The 24,379-nt window shown below is 40.9% G+C and overlaps 1 protein-coding gene across 4 annotated transcripts in view; it reads left to right on the forward strand.

The window, feature by feature from the left end:
• Window positions 1–24,379, forward strand: part of EDNRA (endothelin receptor type A) — a 197,750-nt gene that overhangs the window by 37,170 nt on the left and 136,201 nt on the right. The window lies entirely within an intron of this gene.

Here is a 24,379-nt window from a genome sequence, read left to right on the forward strand (position 1 = left end):
CAGAGTTCCCAAAACCCTACACAGAACACTTTGAAGAAATTGATCTACAGGACACTACGTCACCAGTTCAGGCTTTTACTTTTTCGCCCAAATTATAGAGTCACGACTCGACATAACTTGTAGTTTGCCGGTGTGGAAACGTATCAGTATACGGTATACGGTAATACCGGCACGTTATTTCCACACCGGCAACCACGTAATGTGGCAATGAATTGTTGGCCAATGACAAATGTTAGCTGATGAGAATTGTTAGATAATGTGGAAGAATTGTTAACTTATGCCCTTGAATGCTCAGGTAACCGCCAAGCATTATTAGATGATATCAGTGAATTTTAAGATGATGTCAGGAAATCATTTAAAAACAAGAAAATAAATTCAAAAGTGATATCAGTTAATTTTCAATGGTGTCTGAATTGTCCTATTGTTTAGCTTCTGACAGTGAATTTTTAGATGACAACAGTGCACTGTGAGGGCATGCCACCTAATAATGTAATCAATTGCTAGATGACGTCAATTAACTCTTAATTCATTTCAATGAATTGCTAAGAGAAGTCAGTGACTATTAGATGGTCAGGTGATTGGTAAAAGATGCTATTAATTTGTTAGAGCATGTCAATACATTCTTAGATAAGGTCAGCAAAAGTTTAGGTCAGTGAATTATTAAGCGACATCTCCAGGATTTAGCGATGCGGACATTTGAATGAACAGGTGAATTGCTCTTGTACAGTTTGTGTGGCAGTTATTAGCAGCATTTCCACTGTTTATTACAGAGCACTTGCTTTTCATTTCTCCAATGTGCGTTTTATATCCAGACCCATACATTCACACACAACATAACCACAAAAACGGTATTAAGGTAGTAGACCTTCTTGTGAATGCTGAAATGGCAGCAAGTAGCCAAAATAGATCACCCTGTGCGCAGTTAAAGTAAACTTAATATCAAGTACATCCTGTCCAGTGATATATCAAGTGTCTGATTAATGTGTGTACTCAGTGTCAGTTTGCCCTGGGGAACAGCTAGTCCCTCAGCAGTTTTGATAAAAGAATGGAAAATGTTGTCAGGAAGAGTTTGTGCTTTCCAGTGTCGTTACTTCACTCCAGAACAGTAACCTGCGTGTCCTTTCAAAACAGTCATACATTTCTACGCAGTGGTTGAAGTGTACTGCCCCCGCCCCCCACAAGCCCCATTGCCACGCCCCCTCCCAGGCACAATACAAACACCCACACCAATGCACCTGCTGTTTAAGGGGCTGTTCAGTGCAGTGCATATTTCAACCTTTTCCCACACTTGTATTTTGAAATGAAAGTCTCCGGAATGGTTCCTTTTCAAATAAAAGTATGGGAATGGTAAAATGTAATAAAAATAATTAGAGGAGCACTGCTCCCAACCGCTCCCGCCCTCTTTGATCACTGTTTCTATGAGATCCTTTGTTCATTGTGACCCTCCACTCCAGTGCAGTAGCACACATTTATGTGTGATTACTCGCTCTAGAACAATAACCCATTATTCTGTGTGATGCATCACTCCAGTGCAGTCGCACACCTTTATGTGTGATTACTCGCTCTAGAACAATAACCCATTATTCTGTGTGATGCATCACTCCAGTGCAGTCGCACACCTTTATGTGTGATTTCTCGGTCTAGAAGAATAACTCTTTATTCTGTGTGATGCATCACTCCAGTGCAGTCGCACACCTTTATGTGTGATTTCTCGGTCTAGAAGAATAACCCATTTGTCTGTGTGATGCATCACTCCAGTGCAGTAGCACACCTTTATGTGTGATTACTCGCTCTAGAACAATAACCCATTATTCTGTGTGATGCATCACTCCAGTGCAGTAGCACACCTTTATGTGGGATTTCTCGGTCTAGAAGAATAACTCTTTATTCTGTGTGATGCATCACTCCAGTGCAGTCGCACACCTTTATGTGTGATTACTGCCTCTAGAACAATAACCCATTATTCTGTGTGATGCATCACTCCAGTGCAGTCACACACCTTTACGTGGGATCCTTCAATCCAGAATGGTATCCCACATGACTACCTAGCCCCCTGCTCCAGGACACTAATCCATGTTTTTGTAATTCTTCGTTCCAGCACAGTAACTCCCACTTGTGTGTGAACGTTCGGTCCTGAGCAGTAATTCACATGTGTATGTGATGTTTTACCACAGAACAGGAACCCACATTTCTGTTTTATCCTTTGTTGCTAGAACAGTAGCTCACATTTGTACACGATCCTTCACACCATAACAATACCTAACACTTCTGCGTGATCCTTTACTTCACTACAGTAACACACATTTCCGTGCAATCTTTTGTGCCAGGACAGTAACCCACATTTCTGTGTTATCCTTTGTTCCAGCACAGTAACTCAAATGTCCGGATAGTCCATCACTCCAGAACAATAACTAACGTTTCTGGTGGACCTTTCGTTCCATTAAAGTAACACACATTTCTGTGTGATGCTTCGATCCAGGCTAGCAACTTACATTTCTTTCACTTGAATGCATTAATCCATTTCTGCCCGGTCCTTCCCTACCTTACAGTAACTCACACTTTGTGTGATCCTTTGCTCCCGTAAAGTAAATCACATTTCTGTGTGACCCTTCGCTCCTGGCAAGTAACTCACATTCCTGCGTCATGTTTTGTCCCAGAACAGTAACTCACATTTCTTTGTGATTTTTTACTTGAGAAGAGTAACTAACATTTCTGCGTGTTCCTTCCCTTCAGAGCAGGAACTCAAATTTCTGCATGATATCTCACTCCAGAATAGTAACACAAACGCGTGTGTGTGTGTGTGTGTGTATGTGTGTGTGTGTGTGCGTGCGTGCGCGCGTGCGTGCGTGCGTGCGCGTGCGTGCGTGCGTGAGAGCTTTCGCTCAGATACAGTGACCCACATTTCTGTGTGATCCTGCGTTCCACAGTAGTAATTTGAGATTTCGTGCTGCCCTGTTTTCATAACGAATTCCAATGTTTCATGGCTGGAATATCAAGGATGTTGTTTCATGGTATATCTGCCCTTTTTTCTTCAGCCATCTTAAAAATAACATACAACAGAGGATGTTTTGACTGTGCACTATATATACAGCACAGTCTGCGGCCGCCACTTTCTGGGTAACCTGTGCAGGAAGAGCGAAGCTTAATGCACCCCATTACATCCATGCAGGTTATGAGCCCGCTTTGGTGCAAAATCCGCTGGAACCAAGCACACAAATGAGCAAGTTGAAAAAATGATACATCGGACCAGAATAATGCATGACTTACTAGTCCACTTTGTCAATGCTACTCAGAATACACTAAAGGCCTGACTCATAGGTCAATCTGCGTGCGAACCCCCACAAATCGTGCCTGTACCCCGCTATACCCCGCTACTATGCATACGTGCGCCTACCTGCAATCGGCACCCTGACTGCATGTACGCAACCCTATATTCCCGTTCAGGTCTTACCTTTTCGCGGTGGGATTCGGGCCTTACGTCTGCTTTCACGCAGCAGATAGATCCAGGGCTTGCTCAATACCCTGACGTGATGTTGCACAGTCAGTTCCTTGAATACTCTTGGTTGTGCGCAGTTAGGGGTGTGCGATCTCCCTGCGGCAGGTTGTCCGTTGACATGCCCACATTTTCCCTTGTTCTTCCTCATTTTGCATGTTCCGCCCGCTATTTTGGACTCTGTGTAGGCCCAACCCACACTCTGCAAGGAGTCTCACTCAAGGCCTTAGACTGCTTGCAGAGGCATGCCAGACCTGTGCAAAGTCCACACAATTCCCAGTAAAGTACTGTGCTGTCGATTCCATGAATCGACGAACAGGGTATTGCGCACAGAAGGGCACGCAAAGTCCCGATTTTGCACGCAGATAATTCCATGGATCAGGGCCTAAAGGCCCTTATTTACAGAGAGTTTTTTATTGGGTGTTTTCCATTATAAAACGCTTCTTTGAATTAGGCACACATTGGGAAAGCATGGTTTGTAAAGTACAGTAGAAAAGTTATAAGCCTAATGACAATCTTGGTATCCCTACTGGTCATCTGTAGATGGTAGTGTTAGGCTCGTCTACCCACCGACGCGTAAAACCTTACTGGGTTTTTTAGATATCCAAAATTATGATTAACATTCAATGAAGTTTAGTGTCGGTCAATTGTATTTTTATTGGTCATTCCAAAAACCCGACTGCACTTTGCTTTTCTGCAGCTTGACAAGCCCAATACTAAGAGGAATTTCATGCCAAGCATTGGCCTTTGTAAAGGTGCACAGTCAAAGCAACGTGTCTTTGTGTCTTGGTCTATGGGTGAGATCCTGGATACAGGTTGCCTGAGGGGTCTGTGACTTGTGTCGATTGTCCTGGGGAATGGATCTCCTAAATACAGCACCGGCCCTAGACATTGTGCTGCCCTAGCGGAAAAGTCTCAAGAATTTGTAATTGTATTGTATTGAATTTATATAGCACTTTCGGCCAAAGTGCAGTATGTAATCAAACGGTATAATTATAGTTAGCAATAATAATTACTATGTGGTTTTAGTATTGTAGAGAGATCTAAAGAAAGTGTTACTTGAAACAAAGACGAAAATTATAATAAGAGGATACAGATCTACTGAAAAGAGGCAGCGGGCTCCAGTGCTTAGACGCCAGAAGAAAGTGTGACTGGGAGCATAGAGAACACAACGGTACGGTCTATAAAGGAAAACAAGGGAGGAGAGATGGGGGAGATGACCTCTGGGAGTACTTGAAAACAATAGAAAGAAAAGGAAATAGAGTATCAAAGGGGAGTCAGTAAAGAGAAGCAAGCAAAGCAGTGACAGAGCCAAGGAAAGAAAGAGAAAAGAGGACACGAACATAAGAATTGTAGACTGAGCAAAGAGGAGCCAATTCATGAGCAGGGAGACTGACCAAGTGAGCAGGGCTATAGTCAAGGCTCAGAAAACGTAAGGCAATAATAAAAAGTGCGGACGCACGAAATTAGCTCATGGTAAGAGCTTTGCAAAGATAGAAGAAGCAAGAACGGGCAGCGCCGTCAATGCGAAGAGAGAAAGAAAGCGCAGAATCAAAAGTAACACCAAGATACTGCACTGAACGGGTAAGAGAAAGTTGAGAAGGAGGAAAAGAAAAAATGATGGGCGAATAACAGGAGCTGCAGAGAAAGCAGGAAAGAATAGAATCCCAGTTTTAGCGGAATTAAGATGGAGAGAATGAGTGGTCCTCAAAGACTGGAGGCCAAGAAAATAGACAGAAAGAGTGGAATGAAAATAACCTGAAAGATGGAAAGGAGAGAAAGACTACACAGTCGCCAGCAATAAAAGAGGAGAAGATAGCAGACAAAGGGATAGTGTAGAGGGAAAACAGATGGAAGATAGAAGAGGACCAAGGACAGTGTCTTGGAGAGCCACAAACTGGAGAGGGAGGGCAGAGGATTGCTGGCCCGGCCCAGAAGTCTGAGTAGCTGTGATTGCTTCGATAAGAACATAAGCAGGGAGAACCCCAAAGATGACAAAGTAGAAAGAATAACAGAGTGATAAACAGTATCAAAAGCTGCAGAAAGGCCACGAAGAACAATAGTGAGGAAAGATGAGTATGACGGTAGAAAGTAGAGGATTAGGAACTGGCATTAATACCGTTTTTGTAGAATTAAGATGGTAAAAGCTAGATTGATAAAAAGGGATTACAAAGAGTGATGATCAAGGTAAATTGAGATTTTGGAATAGACCACCCACTCAAGGACTTTCAAAAAGAAAAGTATCAAGAGAAATAGGGTGGTAAGTATATGGTGCATAGGGGTCAAGAGACTTTTTTTAGAATAAGGATGATAATCGCATGTTCGAATGTAGAAGGAAAACGTTGCAGTAAGTAAATATATATATATATCACTAAGAGAAGTTAAAAAGGAAGAAAAAAAGGCTGGACATAAGGAATGAGGAAGGATGGTATAAGTTCAGAAGGGGATGCAGTAGGATGAGCGCAGATGATAGAATAGTGTGGCCCACAAGCCTCCATTCACCTCCCTAAACCTTCACCTCCAGGTGGTGGAGGAGACGCAAAGGCTGAACCAGTGACCTCTCACAGGGCCTGCGCCAGTCTTTCATTTTCCATTGCCTCCCTCCCTCCCTCCCTCCCTCCCTCCCTCCCTCCCTCCCTCCCTCCCTCCCTCCCTCCCTCCCTCCCTCCCTCCCTTCCTTCCTTCCTTCCTTCCTTCCTTCCTTCCTTCCTTCCTTCCTTCCTTCCTTCCTTCCTTCCTTCCTTCCTTCCTTCCTTCCTTCCTTCCTTCCTTCCTTCCTTCCTTCCTTCCTTCCTTCCTTCCTTCCTTCCTTCCTTCCTTCCTTCCTTCCTCCCTCCCTCCCCCCAGCACATATGCATAAGCAGTGTGGGGGCGGGAAGGGTCCTACGTGAACACATGAATATCCCTAGACACGTGTTCAGCAGCACACTGGGAGTGCTTGCGGGCTCCTTTTCTGCACACATCAATACCCCTGGCACACATCAATACCCCTGGCACACATCAATACTCCTGGCACACATCAATACTCCTGGCACACTTGTTTTTTGGCACTGAGTTGCCTATGCGAAAACATAAATAGCCCTGGAGGATATGCTCAGGGGTACCCTAGGGGTTCCTTATGTTAAGACACAAATATAATAGGCTACATGTTTATTGTCACTCTGGGGGTACCATATCTGCACGCATCACTCGTTAGCACCCAGGGGTGCCAATATGAATATGTGAAGTACATGGTTAGTGGCAGACGTGGGAGGGCTTCGCACGCACGCACGCACACACACACACACACACACACACACACACCCCCAGTTTCTCATGAAACATTAATGAAAGTTGAATTCAAATTAATTGAATACACAAAGTGTTCCAGAGGTTGGATGGGTGGTAGCATTTCACGTTCTCCCTGAACTTGGGAGCTGCCACTGTTCCTGTAGTTCTTATTGGTCCTTCCGGGGATTATTCGCTAATTCCACGAAAGCAGTACTTTGGCAATTAGAACATTCTATGGATGGAATGTTCCCAGCCCTTCTAATTTGACCTGATCCCCCAGTGGCGGTCCCAGGATGGCTGGCTCCGGAAGCAGAGCGTGTCTGTTCATTTTTTCAACATCACGTTCCAGCTTGTGAACTTTGGCAAGCTACCCCAAGTTTGCTTCTCCACAAGCTTTCACTGGTTTCTGCGTTCTTGTCTCTATGTAGAATTGCAGCAACATCTGCTTTTAAGTCGTGTCCATAGGGACTCTCATGAAATGCAAGGGAATGGAGCAAGACGAGAAAAGGAGCGAAAACCAGATGACGCTTTTGCTTGAGTAAAAGTGCACAGGTATGGTTAATGCAAGAAAGAGTGATTATGGCAAACACATTGGGCCTCATTACCACCATGGCGGTACCCGTGCCGGTAGGCCGCCGGAGTTGTTTTTTTTCCCGGCACCCGGCAATGGCCAATTACCGGGGCATTCCGGCTCCGCCGGACCCAGTAATTGCCCATTGGTGGGTGCCGGTATTAATCACTCCCCATTCCCATTTGAACCCCATAGGACATCAATAACGGTGCCGGCGCTACCGGGTATGTCTGCTTGCGGGTGCCGTTCCGCATGGCAGGCACCCATGGGCAGACCTCATAGTTTGCCGGACGGGTAACTATGGTACTGACAAGCTTACCAGTACCGTACTTACTGGACCAGCAAACGTATAATGAGGCCCATTGACTGGTACGTACTGAATCTTGACTGACCCCATACAGATACGTTCTGCAGGCGTATTTTATAAAGCATTCTCATTAGTGACAGCATGCATAGACTGATTGCAGTGAAGGAGAACATGGTTTCAGTGGTGTGTTGACCCCCACACATGGTGCATGACAAGAGTTACCATTGAACATGGTTGGTCGTAATTAACAGGAATGGATGTTCCTGGATGGGCACTCTACTAGCTCGCCCACATGCCGCTACACTTAAAAGCGAGTTCCATCTGGTTTCTAATGTTCCTAAGAGTTAATTAGTGACTCCACCCAGAAAAAAGGAAGAGCAGATGCATGTGCGCTGTGCTCAATAGGGCGGAGGGGGCGCGTCAAGGGGTCTGTCCCCAGTCTCCAGAGCTGACTGATGTCATATGACAGGACAGTATGGAGGGGGCAGTCATGGCAGTATGTTGCGCAGTAGTGGCACCAAGCCGAGAAACTGGCAAAGGAACATCAGAAGGCTACCCTGAGGTACACAGTGCCCAGAGTAAGGAGTTGGCTCTGCAGTAAAAGCTGAGCGCATTTCAACCCTAGCCAACAGGCTCATGTGCATGGATCAGAAAGAAGGACCATTCCTTGTACTTGGGGAGTGTGCCATATTACACAGGCCACAGTAGTGGCTGTGTAGTTATGGTTAAGTTGCTAATTCCATAGGAAGAGCACATTTTTGATGGCTTATAACTTCGCTCTCCCTGGTCGAATCCTCACAAAACTTTGCAAAAAGAAGTATATGGCCCACTCTGAATGTTTTTGCAAATTTTTGTGAGGTTTGGTCCAGTGGGGGCAGAGTTATAGGGGGGGGTCCCAAAGTCTATTTTTTTCCCATAGACATAATGGGAAAAAAAATTGCGCACGCCTACAGCTCAAACCACTGGACAGATTTCCACCAAATTTGCGGCAGGAGCGGCGGCTTAGTCCTGAAAGCGTGCTTTTGTTATTTTGGTGTAAATCCGTGCAGTATTTTTTTTTTTAAATGGCCAAAACGTAAGGCAAAATGAATTGTGATATCTATGTCCGCTCTGCAGACACACTTCCCTGTTCGCTTCGTGGACAGGACACCGATAGGCTAATTGGCTTGCGTCATGTCCGCGGACACGCAACGTGTTCTCTGATTGGCTGGGATGAGGCATGAGGTGCGTCACATTGTTTCGATGCGCCTGTCATATTGGATCCGCCGACAGCGCGGCGGCGATCAGAGGCAACATGCAATTTTGTGGAGTGTGTTGGTGTGCAGAAGTGCTTGGGGAGGGTTGGGGAGTAGGAGATTGGTCAAATACTGTATTTGTTTAGGTGGCAGGTGCCCTTGATGTGTTCGCCATGTCCGTGGTTGTCGAACATAATAAATGCACTACTGCCTATTTTACTTTATTATGATGTTGGTTTTGGGTTGTTAGTAGAGGATTGATTGTAATTAATATCCCCTATAAGCAGCTTACATACCACAGTCAAAATGTTTGGTATTATAGGTGTGTTATGCTGCAGTGGTTGTGGCCAGGGCCTAGAGTCTTGGGTGCATGGCCGAAGGCCGTAGGCTATGCAGCCAAGACTCTAGGCCCTGGCCATATCCACCGCAGCATAACACACCCATAGAATCAAACACCCATCAAATATCCAGAACCCAAAAGTTTGTGTACTGTTTCATTTGTATGGTTTGTATGTTAAGTTTTGGCTAGGCTATGCAGTTAAGATTGTGGAGTTTGTAACAAGGAGTGCAGTGTTTGTGAGTTTATTTATTGTATACTTACTGGTTGAGATTTTTGTGGTTGTATCCAGTTTTTTCATGACATGGGTAACTGGACCAGACATACTTTTTCGATCTGTGTGATAAAAGAAAAGATCATATATGAGAGCATGTAGTTCATAATGAGTTATTGCATTGCATAATAGACATTTCTGTATTTTTTTTACCCTCATATTTATTACTTTACAAGAACTATAGTTCAAACCAGTGTACTGTGCAATGTGCTTGTTTTCTAAATCATTGGGTCTGTGAGAAAACAAATCCATGCTGGATTAAAATAAAACCCTTCTATGTTGTGGTACAATATATTTCTTTCATTGTTTTACTCTTTATTTCTTGTTTCATGCTAATCATCTATCTTTGGCTTGTTGCAGATTTTTGGGGCAATTAGATACCTGTTGGCGTATTCTAATTGTTTATTTCTACTTTTATGCTATTCATCTATCTGTTGAGTTTTTGCAGATTTTTGGGACAGTTCGGTACCTGTTGGCGTATTCTAACTGTATATTTCTTGTTTGATTTTAGTAGTATTTGTTTATTTGTTTGCTTGTTTTAGATTTTTTGGGGCAGTTAGATACCTGTTGGCGTATTCTAACTGTATATTCCTTGTTTGATTTTAGTGGTATTTATGTATGTATTTGCTTGTTGCAGAATCTTGGGGCTGTTAGATACCTGTTGGCGTACTCTAACTGTGCACAGTTTTGAAGATGAAGTTTTGCTTATGTTCATACACAGATCACGTATTCAATTTTGGTTTTAAGAATATTAAGTAAGCGTTTACAAGATTTACTGGCAATCTCTGCTTTAGAGTAATGGTACTATCATTACATTCGAACCATCCAAAATTCTTTTTTATATATGCAGTGTAGTGACCTGCACTGGTTGTGGCTCCTGCGTGTTATTTTATAACTATTGTTGTGAAGGGTTTCTTACCCAGTGATACTTGACCATAGGCGAATCGACTCAGTTTACAGTTGTTTTTGGTACCATCTGCATTGTAACGTAAAAGCATTACTATTACATATTTACTATGTGTCTGTATTTGTAAGGTGGAGCGATTATCTGAATTGCAGGTAGTACATAATCTGCCATAGTTTGCATGTTGTACAAGTTGCTGAAATGGAATGGATTCACAGTTAGGTATGGATACATACACGAAGCATTAATTATGGACTTCTTCCTGAGCCACATGGTTGCAGAGAGTGCATTTATATTTCCACATGTATGAAATCTGAAATATTGCATTTATAGGTATGTTTTTGTTTTCCAGTACTTGTAGTAAGTACATTAGAAATTCTTGTGGATCTTCTTGTGAGTTTATAGTGAATTTGACAATTCCAGCACAGTAGTCCATTTCTTGTGTTATTCCATGAACACTGTAAGTGTTGTCAGGATTGTTGGTTGCATTTCTATGAAGGACTAACATTTGCAAACAAAATTGGTCTGTACTGTGTAAGTAAATGTTCTCAATAACTGGTGGCAATTGGAATAGAACATGTATTGCTACATTTGTAGCAGTTAAGTTTGAAAATTTGCAATGACCTGACAGTTCTGTGTCAAAGTCATTTGTTCAGAGTGTGTGTTGCTTCTTTGAAGAAGTAGTTGAGTTACTTTGGCCAGTAGATTCTTCTTTCGGTGGTTCTTGATGAAGTATTAGTTTCTTTTTTGCCTTTGGAGGAATTGTAGTGGTATCCTGTATTGTTTCAGTTTGAAGTAGTTTTCTTTTACAAGGTTTTGCTTTTTGTGGAACAGGATAGGCTTTTAGATGGGGGTTGTGAAGTGAACGCAGCCTATAGTATTCTAGAATGCAAGGAATATCTGCATTTACTTTACTTGCATTAAAGTTGATTAGAAATAGCCCGTCAAGTGTACGTAAGTGTGATAGTGCTACATAGCTCATGCCTTCTTTAAAGATTGTGCTACCAATATCTATTAATGCTTTATCTAGGGTAAGACCTTGTGATTTGTGAATGGTAACTGTGTATGCTAGAGTTAGTGAAAAATGTTCTCTATGTACATACATGTCTTTGAAAAGAAGCAAGCGGGCTGTTGAGCGTCCTATCCTTTTAACTTCTGATAGTTTGTCAAAGAGAATATTGACAAATTGAATGTTGTTGTCACGTGGGTATGTTTGAAAGCCAACAACTGTACCAAGTTCTCCATTAACTAGTCCTTGCTCCATGTCAGGTTACATTTAAGCATTACTCTACAGTTTAAAGATAATTTTAATATTTTCTCGAAACCAAATGTGTTGGAAATAGAGATTTCTAAGGTATTTAGTCTTGTTATGGCTTGTTGACACATGGGTAGTGGCATACCATGTATGTCCAGTTTATCTGTGGAACAAAGTTCAATTATTGGTTGTATTTCTTTTTTCAACATTGTTTCATTGAATTTTGAACAGCTTGCAAGAGTTAGCATCAAGGACATACAATTGACATTTTTGTATGCTAATTGTTCCATGACATCAGTACCACATGAGTAATGGCCATATAGTGCATGGATGTGCCTGGTTTTTTTAATATTGCTTGTGCTTCTTTAGATAGTACATCAATTCTAATACTTTCTAAAATGTTGGCGTATGTGAGGTCTGCAGATTGGGGCATGTTTTCTGTTAATTCTCTGCATTGGAAATGTTGCCAGAGGTTGACATTTCCTATGCTGCCAAGAGTTTTACGGCACAGTTTGTGCCCTAAGGTGTTAAAAATAGGTTCAGCTTTCACTGGTGTCAATTGAAGAAGATCTCCAAAAACAATAATGTGTTTTCCTCCAAAGAGCTGTTCATAGTCTGTTTTGAGGACCTCTTGTAATCTGAGGTAAAACAAAGCCAACATTAGGTTGGAGACCATGCTCACCTCATCTATTAGCAGCATTTTCATTTATTTGAAAACTCTGCATAGTTCCATTGCAGCTTCTGTGGAAAGTTTGTAATAGTCTAATTTGTTTTGGTGTTCTACTGGACGGAGTAGTAATCGGTGTAAAGTGACACTGCATTTGTCGTAGGCAGCTAAACCTGTGGGGGCAGTTACAACAGCTGACAGTTTGTTGATGTCATTTGTTGAAGGAACTTGCTGATGATTTTGATTAAGAATGTTTTGCTTGAACCAGCTTCACCACTCACATATAGCAGTATAGGTTTGTAGTTTTGGCAGGTACAGTTTTTATTTTCATGTTCCACACCATGTTCAATTTGTTTTGTTATTTCTTGGAAAATGCTACGCTGCTCATTGTTCAGTTGTGATTTTAGTACAGCAAAGTCTTCTGTAGCTTGTTCATACTGACACATGGTGTTTTCTACTTCTATCATGGCTAATTCTGCCTCATTTGTTATTAGTGGCTGTCCAAGTGGTTCTTGACTTCCTGTTAAAGAAGGTTGACTACTGTCGGGCCTGTCCACTTGTAGTTGGGCCTGGAGTTCTTCTTGTGTTGCTGTTCATTGTGCAACATTGTTTGGTACTGTGTAAAGCTTACATCTGTTAAAGTGCTTTCATTTGCTTTGAAAGGGTCTTCATTGGAGTCATATGTATCCAGTAACTCTTCTTCTTTTCTCCATGGTTTAAAAAGTTGTAGCAGGGACATGTAGTACAGGTCTTTATGTTGAGGAGTTTTTTATGACAATTTGATATGATTAATTAAGCTGCGTTTGGTAAGTTTCACTAAGCTGCCTTTACAATTTACCACTCTGTATCTACCTTTCTTTTCATCTGGTTTAACATTATTTTTGGATGTGAAGTTTTGGGCTATGCGGCTGAGACACATGGTTTCCAAAGTGGTACTCCTGTTTGGGTACTATGTGTCTAGTAAATTGTTTTTCAAAATGTCTTGGCTGTTGGGATCATTTTTGGCTATTGTTTCTATGTCCTCATTCAATTTGAGAACCCTTTTTCTAGATTTAGCAGAACCAAGACTTAGCCATACTATATTGTTAGATTTTCCATACAAGGCAGTACCCGTTAAACGGTCTGCAGCTTCATAGCAGCCACATCCTCTATGAGAGAGCTTTTTATGCCTGAGCTGTACACTTTCTGTGATAGTGTTTTGTCAGATGATATGTCATCCCAGAGGTCCTGAAGTTCTGTTTTCTCTGCTTTGGTTAAATAGGCTGTGACATATCGTGCAACTGCAGTGGAATTGTCTGCAATGTACTGCACATCTATGTTTGCATTCCATAGGAGGACAATGATTGCATTGTAATCATTGATGTATTTTGATTCTTCTGTTCTTTTTATGTAATATGTGTTCTTAGGTGATTTACCTTTGACACTATGTCTGACTGAAGACATGAAGTTGTTTACTTGACCTGTTGCTAAAACTGGTGTAGGGAAACCAAAGCAGGATTTGGTGTAGTATTTCCCTTTTTTTTATATTTGCGACAGCAATATTTCCCACATTTGTGTCTTTGAAATTGTAAAATTTGTGCATGAAGGTCACTATGTTGTTTGTGAAGGGATTTCACAAGTGACATATTTTTGGATGAACTGCAAAGCAGTGGCATCACTGTCCTGACCAAATTTAGGAGCATCTTTAATCCATCATAGCATGTGGATGTGTGGTGCTCCTCTGGCTTGGTATTCTTTTCTCCAAAAGATGTGTTGAACTTCTCTGAGGGGAGGAAGAGTCTTATTACAAATAAAGTGTAGCATAGCAATGAACGGATGATGGAAATATCTTGATACATTTACAGGATCTATAGAGCAGAGTTCTCCTGGTGTTTTTATATCTATGTTTGTTTTATTTTTGTTTGCTAAGCATAGGAAATCGTGTGAATCTTCCCATGCATATTCTGCACAACTTAATGTAACAAACCAAGTGAGTGGGCCAAGGTTTCTTATCATACAGCGTACATCTCTGTGATGTCGGAACCAGGATTCGTTTGTACCATGCATGTTTGCTAAAAGATTTGTAATACTTGACTGTAAAACCTCATTTTTCTTTAACTTTTTGTAATAATTGCGTAGCTGACATCTTTTGAAAATGGGTACCTGATTTTAATGTGTGTGCAACTCCGTAGCATAGAGTTGCTAGATCACTTTCAAAGAGAAGGTGGAATATGTATTCCATGTTTTGTCTGAATCTGGAGTCGTCAGAATACATTCGTAGAGAGCGATATTCTGATGCTGATATCTGTGTGGGTCTATCATCGTACCTTCCTCCTTTTCCAGTAGGAAAGAGTAGAAGAAAGGCCCATGCTTCTATACTTTTTTCCCATATGCTGATTGGAGATCCTTTGGCTTGTCACATTTGGTACGTTTCCAGTGCATCATCTATAGCGTCTTTAGAGTGTAAAGGATGAATTGTATAATGGTCTAAAATATTGGATTCTGTAGCAGGATTTAGAAGTTCAAATTGACCAGTTTCTGGTGACTCTTGAATTATTTCAATGGTTTCTCTTAGGTTTTATTCAATATTAACTTCTTTGTAGTATTCATTGTTGTTTTTTAGATATTGCAGGGCTTGTCTAACTTTATGTAAGTCCACGAGTTGTTGCCAAATTTTTTTATCTTTTGTAGGTACGCCATTTACTAAGACAATTAAAGATTGATCTATTGGCCGTTGCACTCCTAGAGTGTGTACATTTTCTTTGAGATCTAATGGTAAATATACTACTTTGCCATGAATGTCTTTGACTAATTCAGAGGGAGGTAATTTTGCTGTTTTTGGTTGGAGGTGTATTATTGCTTGACTTGGGTGCACTGTTTGAATTATGATGCTCTCATATAAATGTAGTTGTTGCAGGGGTTTTGGTAGTGGGAATAATTCCAATTTACTTGTGATAGCACATGAAGGTGTTTGGTTGTTGTCAAGTTTTGCAGTGCAGTAATTGCAAAGTATTAAGGGGTCAGTAATGTCGTATTTGTTTTCTGCTATAAGGTATAGAGCTAATTGGAACCATTTTGAAACTTCATTGTCTTCATTGTCTTCTATTTTGTACGTTATGTCTATAGTTTTTGTGGTACCTTTATAAGAAGTACTGCGGCAACACACACACACATGGTTTGGTACTTCAGCGCCGGTACTTTTAAGTTTTAGTATTTCTTTTTTGTATGTGAAGTTGCTAGTTTATTGTACATCTATTTCATTTTGTAAGTGGCTTTCAATTCCAAAATATTTTCTCTGGATACGCTCTATTTCTTCGAGTAGTTGCTTGGCTGTACCATGTAGAAGACTGTTATTTAAATTGGCTAGTGCTAAAGCAGGACCTTTAGAATAGTAGAGTTTTTGGACTAGATTTCTTATAATTCAATGATGTGTTGATAGCATTTTGATATGATGGAAGGTGCTTTTGCAAATAGGTCCTGAAATGCAGGCTAATGAATGTCCTTGTAGTCCTGTGTATTTGCGCACTGGACAGGCATCCATATTTTCTAGTAGTTTCATTTTGATTTTGGCTTTGCTTTTTACATACTGATTGAGGAACTGGCGTAAAGATTTGAAAGATTTTTGGCAATGTTACACGTTGATGTGCACGGCTATTTGTAGACTGGACATTTTGGTTGAGTAGAATGGGGAGATGATTCTGAGTTTTCTGGGGATATTTTTGTGAGCAGAGTTTCTTGTTCCATAATGGTGTTATTAAGTTTTTCATACCCGCGTCCACTGCTATGTATGGCAATTGGGTTTGTTCGCTTTTGCTTATATGCTTCTTCATTAAAAAATGGCTCTGTGGTCATTGTGTGACTCCATTCACCTCTACAGATGTTTAAGAAGATATTTTTGTTGATATTCCGTTTATTGAGAAGTCTTTTTTGTTTTTTTGTAGTTTAGTAGTTAGTTTTGTTAGTGGTTTCATCCTGTTTAAAACTAAAATAAATAATTTCCTTTTGAGAAGGATTGCACTGTTTACGAGAGCTTCTAGGATGAATTTTCCACGGTAGGTTTTAAGGGTTGTGCATGATTTCTCTCCTGTTTTTAAAAGGTTCTGAAGGACTCTGTGGCAGAACATTTTTTGTAAAACATGTTTTTTGGTATGCTTTCTTGCCACTACATCAAGATTTATAGGTGTAGTGTTCGCAGTAGTGGTAGCTGATGTCTTGTTAATCACTTTGGTTTTACATTTTACATTTTACATTTTGATAGAGGAGGAAAAGTTTCTGTACTGGAAGCTTGTTTTGTTTCACTTAATGACTGTATTAGCTGTTTTATTTGAACTTTTTGTACAAAATCTGCTAGAGATGGATGCTTATTTTGTACACTTTTGTTTTGATTTGCTCTATTTCTGTGTTGCTTTCTACAGAGTTGCTTTTTGGTAGGCATTATTTGGGTCTGTTGGAGAAAAAAGAAAGTGTGGGTTGGGCGGTTGTGCAGTGTATGCGTGCTTTGTGCATGAGTGTCTGAGTATGATGGTAAGTATGATTGTGGAGGTGTGTGATTGTGCAATCAGCAGCTATATCAAGTTGGGAAGGCTATTCTTGTATTTGTGTGTTACTATACTGGGCTTCAGTTGACAATATAATGTATGCAACTGGTAAGGGGAAGCACTAATACTACATCTAATGGTAAAGGGTTAATATATTTGTGTCTTCTGCAATACTAAAATGCTAGTGTGTTTGAGTAACAGTTATACCATTATGTTAGTTTTGTACTTACTTTTTTGTATGGAAAGAGTAGGTTTCTTCTAAGTCCTTGTTCGTACTTCAGACGCTGCTGCTTTTCAGGAGAGTGGTCTTCACTGAAATTGTAAAGGAAACAGGTTAGTGAATATGTGTGTTTATAGCACTTTTGTTAATACACATTGTTTTGTACTTTCCTTTGCCTATGTGCATCCTGTATATTTTATTTATAATCTGTTAATTTTTTTTCAAATGAGTATAATAGTAAACGTATAGAGCACACTTGTTTTTTTAATGTTATGTTAATGGTGTTAACAGATAGAAGAAATAATCATATGCATTTTTGCTATTTTTACAGGGTAAATGGCACAGATTGTACATAACGCATTCAATGTATGGCTTTGTGAAGGTGTGGGAAATAAATTGGAAGGATTTCATATAGAGGCAGTGGTGTTGTTTGATCTGAGAGCCTTTCTAATGATAATAATAATAATTTAGTATTTATATAGCACTACGAACCCTCAGGTATCTGAACACTGCTTATTATTACCCAGAGTGTGTGGTGCTCATTTATTGACCTTGAAAGGATGAAAGGCTGAGTTTGGCCTTGCCGGGATTCGAACCTGTGTCAGCAGTCTCTAGACAGATGTCAAAGCGAGCGCTCTACTTGCTGTGCTACCGGACCGGCTATTATGATATTGTCTCTGTGTGTGCTTGAATGAAGATGTATGTACTCCTCCGGCTGCATGTAATTTTATAATACACTGGGCATTCTTTTTTATAATTATACTGTTATTTTTCCCATCTTATAATATGAAACAATATTTTTTTCAATAGGTGTGTGTGCAAACAAAAATTTGTGCTGAAAGGTTTGCAATTGACACTTTTCATAGTAGATGGTAGAAATGACAGTAAGTTCATTTTACAGTTTATAGAGGGTAAGTGGCGGTTACTGTTCATATTTTTATTTATTTTATTTTACATTTTCATTTTTAAAGTGATTACGCAGCCCGCAGGCATCGAGGCACTGATACAGGAATTTTTTTTTTTTTGTTGCGTAATTATTTTGTCTTAGTTGCGTATTTATAATGCGCTTAAACATCAAGAGGTTTCTACGCATGGACCCGGGGATCAAATTTGTGTTGCTTCATGTCGTTTTGCTTTCAAGGCGCGCACGTTGCCGCTGAGCTATGCTCTCGGGATGTATTGTATTACTAGAAGAGGTGTACATGTACTGTGTAGGAAATATTCATAACTGTAGTCTGTGTTCATGCCTGTGGATGTGCATGAATCTGCAAGTAGAAATCCTGGGGAGTTTTATAGTAGTTGTTGCTGTAGGTCGTTTGCAGTCACAGCCGAATTGTACTGAGAGTGATCAATAGTACATCTAAATGTGCTGATCTGTGATGACAGAGTTAGATGTAGAGTTCTTGGATGTGATTGGTGGATGATTGTGTGAGTGCTTAACAGTAGCCAATGAGGAAGTGGTGCAAAGAGTGTAGTGGAAAGGGTAGAAGGGCTGCCCCAGTGTTACTTACGTGCTCCGTGGACAGCCCGGTTGTTCGCAGACAGGACATGCCACATCCAGGGTTTCTGAGCATGAAGTGGGAGTGTATTTTGAGGATTAGCCAATCAGGTGTGGTTCTGCTTTGTATTGAGAGGGACTGTGTGTAGTGAAGATGGCAGAGGTGCAGAAAGTCAGTGTGTTGGTGGTTGGAGATATGTTTGTGAATGGTTTGGAGCAGTATGCTAAATCTAGGAATGTGGCTAACCATTTTGACACAAAAGGAGTAGATGTGGTGTGGAGCACTGTGCCTGATTTGAATTTGCAGGCAATTCTAGTAGTTTGTCAGGATATGGCTAGGTTTCATAGTCCACATGTAGTTGTCCTACACTGTGGTTCTGTGATTTTGGGCTATGTCAGTGCCCCTACTTTGTTGCAAGATCTGCAAAACTTGGTTCAGGCAATCATGAAAGGTTATTTTTTTTTCTGCTTTGTCACATAGAGCAGTATGGGGCAATAGTTGTGTGTTTTGTCCTCAGCAAAATATTGCCAGGTGTGCAATCAACCGTGGCATGTTTACTTTCATGGTTAGAGCTGGTAAGTTCTTTTGTAATAATGGGAACATTGATTCTGGTAATGTTTATTTTAAAGAAGATGGCATTTCCTTATCTTTTATGGGAAATGCCACGCTGTTTTGGAACATAGGGGCTGCTTTGGAGAAGCTAATTTGAAGCTTTTTGGAGGAAAATAAACCCCCCCAAAAAAAATACAAAATAAAAGGTGTTTCTGAAGTATCTTCAATTATTTTTTTTAAAAAAGGCTCTTTTCAGAGCCAACCTCAAAGGGGAAATGGGGTACACTATTTTTTTAAAATTTATTTTGATTTAATTGCATTGCAAATTTTACAAAAATGTGAAAATCCTCCAAATGATTCTTTTTCTTTTAGACCCAGTTCAGAATTAGATAGAGGTGAATCGGAGCAGCGTCAATCGCGAGCCTTCCCATTTTTACAGTTTCAGGGTTATTTCATATCCAGAGATTTCAGGAATAATGTCACTCCGATCACACCTCGTCTGTTGTTTCCGCTTGTCAAAACCGACCAAAGATTGTCTGAGTCGAATGTTCCAAAGTTTTTCAATGGTTCCGCAAGGAACCGGATTCTTTCTGTTTTGAGCCCTTCACATTCTAGCTGGCTGGTTTCCACTTGGGGGTTTTCTTCGCAAAAGCGGCACTTATTCGATTGTACCTGGTTTCGTATAGCTAAGATTTAGTTAGTTTAGTTAGTTTTCACCTGTTTTGACCGGAATCTTAAAAATGTTCTACTTAGGTTTTTGTCCGGGAATTGCTTTAAGTACCCTCTCACCTCATTGAGCTTCATTGGTGTTGTCGGAAAATTTGCAGTCAGAGAGTACCTGTTGGCCACTTCCAAAGTATTGATCCAATCGGCCTTACAACATTATTTTGAGACTTTGTTTGGGTTCTGCACCAGCGTTTCTACAGGCAGGTTCAGTTCTTTTAATATATTAAAATTGAACTGTTTCCATTTGTCCAACATCTGGTTTGTCCCACCTTCTATCTCCTTTTTAATTAGGTCCATCACTTTAGATTCGGGAGCATTTATTACTTTTCTATATAGCATTAGGGTTGCTCTCATTTTGATTGCCAGCAAAGATGACAGACAGAGTTCTCTTCTAATAAGCACCATAGGTGTTGATTTAGACAGCCCCAGAACAACTCTCTAGAAAAAGCTTTCAAGTTTCACCCAAATCGAGTTCGGAGCTAACGGCATTGTGTCCATACCATACGTCAGAGCAGTAGCAACCTTAATCTTGAAGAATCTTAAGAATGGGATGAGGGAAAATCTGCCGTATTTCCTGTCGACGGCTTTTGCTTGTGCTGTTAGATTTTTTAGTTTGTTCCACTGAAAGTCTTGCATGGCTGCTTTCTGTCTGTCGTTATTGATCATTATTCCCAAGTATTTAAAGGTGATCACTTTTTCTAAGAGAAGACCTTCGCAATACCATGAGATCTTTGATGTCTTTTTTGGAGTGCTTCCCATTATCAGAATTTTTGTTTTTTATTTGTTTAATTGTAGGTTGTAAGTAGGTCACCAGGTTGTCTAGTTGACGTTGCAGACCAATAGGGGTTAGATCCATCAATATTATGTCATTGGCATAGAGGAGTCTAGATATCTTTGATCCTCCTAACAATGGTGGAAAATGCCTGACTTCAATTGATGAATCTCCATAATCTGCTATATAAGCATTGTATAGCGTAGGGGTGAGGGGGCAGCCCTGCTTAACTCCTCTAGCGGTCTGGATTTCTTCAGACAAACAGCCCTCTGCACTTAAACTTACCCTTACAGATGTATCTTGATGTAAGGCTTGGATCGATTTCAGTATAGAAGGTGGACATTTCTTTGTTTCCAATTTGGTCCATAGGCGTTGCCTATTGACCTGGTCAAAAGCTTGGACCAGGTCATTGAAGGCCATATATACTGGGGATCCTCCCTGTAAGACTTTATCTTTCATAGAGCTCAACAGTAAAATGTTTGTTGTGGTTCCTGAATTTTTTACAAAACCATTCTGAAAAGGGTCTGCATATTCAGTGGTACGAAGCCAAGTTTGGAAAGTGTCTAAGGCCAACAAGGCAAACACTTTCCCCATCACATCCAGAAGTGCAATCGGTCTATATTGATTTGGATCATCTGTTGCTCCTCTTTTCAAAATGGGAACGATGGTTGCTTTTCTCCACGAATGAGGCACCATCTGGGTGATGTTGCAATTTGAGAAGATCTTACTCATTATGTTGGCCCACCACTCTGGATGTTTTTTCAATTCCAAATTACAGATCCCGTTCGGACGGGGAGCCCTTGATTTGTTTAATTTAGTAATTTTATTTAGAATCGTCTCTTTGTCAGAGGGGATGTTCCAAATTGGTTTGTCCCTTACTTTGACAATGTTAAAATTCTTTTTCTGTGTCCTGTCAGCTGGTATTGGGGCATAAAGGGAGGCAAAGTGAGTTATCCAACGATCCTCTCCCACGTTATTTTGTATGTGATTGTTCACTGAATTCGATGTCCCGTTGATCATGTTCCAAAATTCTTTAGCTTTATTTCCGAAAATTGCATGCAACATTTGCTCAGCGTCTTGATGGTATAATTTATGCCGATGGTGCGTGAGCCAGCTCCTGTGATTGCGAAGGACCTTTAGCCACCTCACCTTATTTTCTACTGATTGTACTTTCTTAAAGATTTTCTTAAGTCTCTGATGTAATTGCATTTTTTAAACTAAATCCAGGCTGTAATAATGAGGGTGATTTGCTGTTACTTTGGTAGTTCTTTTGGCATTTGTAGTGTATCATGCCAGTAACAGTGTGTAATCCAAATCGTCCTTGTTAATTTCTGCTGGCTTCAAACAGTCTGCGGATATTTGCTTGTACGTCTTTGCCCATACTCTCTCTTCAGATCTCATTGGTGAGTTTCTTCTTCACGTCGACTCCCTCGTCCTTGGCCTATAGGAGTGGTTCGGAGATGTTCTGTCCTACTCATATAAGGTATGTGCATACGGTCTGTAGTTCTGTCACTTGGTTTTGGGCCGTCTAGCTCTGTGTCACCTTGTCTCTTTGTTTCAACAACATCCTTTGTCGGGCAAATGACTTCTGTTAAATCGTACCCCAAAATCGATACATTTTCTCTCTCTTTAATCAGATGGTGTTTGATGATTTTGGAATTCAGATGCAGATATGAGGAATCTCTTCTCCCTGTATGACAGGGTTCCACTATCCACAAGGCCATGTTCTGCATATGTCTAAGGCTTGGTATTTGTGAAAGTACTTTTAAGATGGTAGCTCTAGTCAAAGTCAGTCCATCTGCTCGATGGTGTATGCGTTTCATTTTGAGAATACACACACTTTCAATTTGCTTCTGAGGTTTTTTTTGCTCTCTTTCTTAATTTCGCGTTGGCAAATTCCTTTGTGTAGTACTTCTTTTGATCTTCAGTGGCGAGCACCTTTTCCAATTTTCTGTACCATATCCGTCAGCAGGTTTGGCCCACCTTTCAGGTCGTGCTACGTATCTCGACTTCTTTAGGGAGATGGATCGTACCTTCTCCTAATCTTTTCACATGTATTTTCCACTTTGCCCTGATCTTCTTTTCTCTTTATACTTTTCCCCACTTTCTCATCACTGCTAATAGTCTTATCCTTTTTAGTTTGCGGTGTAGTTTTCATCAGGGAAGGTGGGTCATAGATTTGAACTTTCTTCGCTGGCTCCAAACTTGAGATTCTATCATCCATTGTTTCAGCTTTCCTTTTAAGGTTCCCTTCCGTGCTGATTTCTGAATCCAATTCCTCAATCGTGTGTATGCTCCAGTCCAGTTGTTCGTCCAGAATCAACACCTGAGGATTCAGAGCTTCTTGATCTGTATTCTTTACTGTGTCTTTATTTTTTTCAGACCTTTAGTTCCCCTCTAATGAGGGTTTGGTTGTTGCAGCTGTTAGTTTACCCATATGTTTGCAGGTTACCTTTGGAGTGTTTAGTCTGCTGTTTGTAGCTGCTTGGTTGGATCTTGTTTTGATGGGGATAGAAACAAGTGGCCTCTGTTGATTAAATATGCCATAGGAAAAGACATTTGTATTTTGGCTAGTTGTGGAGATCTTAGTTCTATTGTAATCTAGAGCCTTTTTGATAGAGAAAGGATTCGCTTCCTGTACTGCTACTTCAGTGATTTTGCCTCTGTTTTGAGGATCCTGCTTTTTCACCTCTTCTTTGTCCATTATAGCAATTATTTCTGCCACAGGGTCAGGTGACTGCACCTGGTCCATACACGTGTTTGTCAGGTTATGTTGAACTATCCTCATAGGTGGCCCTTTGGACTTTAGATTTGTTGCTCCATAGGTCGTTTGTGAGGCCTTCGACAGCCTCTGAATGCAATCTCCAGGAGCTTCGTTAGTGGCATTCGGTCTACTCGAAGATCTTGCTTGATCCTGCCTAAATGACTGCTCAATCCTAGATGCCAGACTCCCCTCTCTCCCTACCATGAAACCTTCCAGATAGTTGGGTTTCATGTGCATCATAGCTATAAGAGAGGTCTGGTCACGCAAGGTGTTGTTGATGCCCTCGTATAACTTGCTGAAGGGGGCAAGCACGATCGTAACCGTAGACATGATGTTAAGTAGGTCTATTTTGTTTTGCGGGGAATCTTGAAGAGGAGGTTGTTGGAGTTCACTCAATCTTCTCATCCGGATTGGGGAATGCGTCATCTCTGGAACGTTATTGCGACCCATTTCGTTGACCCGGCCTGATTTTCTGAAGGTCTGCCCACTTATTTTAGCGTTGACCGCAGCCTGCGTTCCCACTGAGGTCATTGATTTTTCTCGCTGCAAAGGTGACCCCAGATCTATTGGTCATTCTATCCTTGATCCATTGGCCACCAATGGTGCCTTTGGTGATTTCAAAAAAGAGCTCCAACATGGTAATTGGTTGCTCTTCATTGACACCCCAGGTGAGTTTTCAGCCTCGAAATTTTCCCTGGGCATAAGCAAGGGCTCCAAACGATCTCCCTGAGATCGCTCAGCTGGGGTGTCACTTGCCGTTTTTTTTACCGCAATGCCATCTGAGAACTGGGGTGCTCCCGTTATTCTTCAAGGACACTTACTTTTCTTTTTCTTTTGCTGTCATGTTGTTATTAAGTGCGTTGACAATGGTTTGAGATGGCACAGTATGTGCTTCTTGTTGGATAACACTTTCAAGAATTTCAACATCTGATATTTCTTTCACTAAACTCTCCGCCGGCTCATTTCTCTTCTTGAAAAATGTGTTTAAGGACTCCGTGTTGAAAGGCTTATTGAGT

This window comes from Ambystoma mexicanum, chromosome 6q (genome assembly GCF_040938575.1).
Source record: "Ambystoma mexicanum isolate Mex_15411 chromosome 6q, UKY_AmexF1_1, whole genome shotgun sequence".
Taxonomy (NCBI): domain Eukaryota; kingdom Metazoa; phylum Chordata; class Amphibia; order Caudata; family Ambystomatidae; genus Ambystoma; species Ambystoma mexicanum.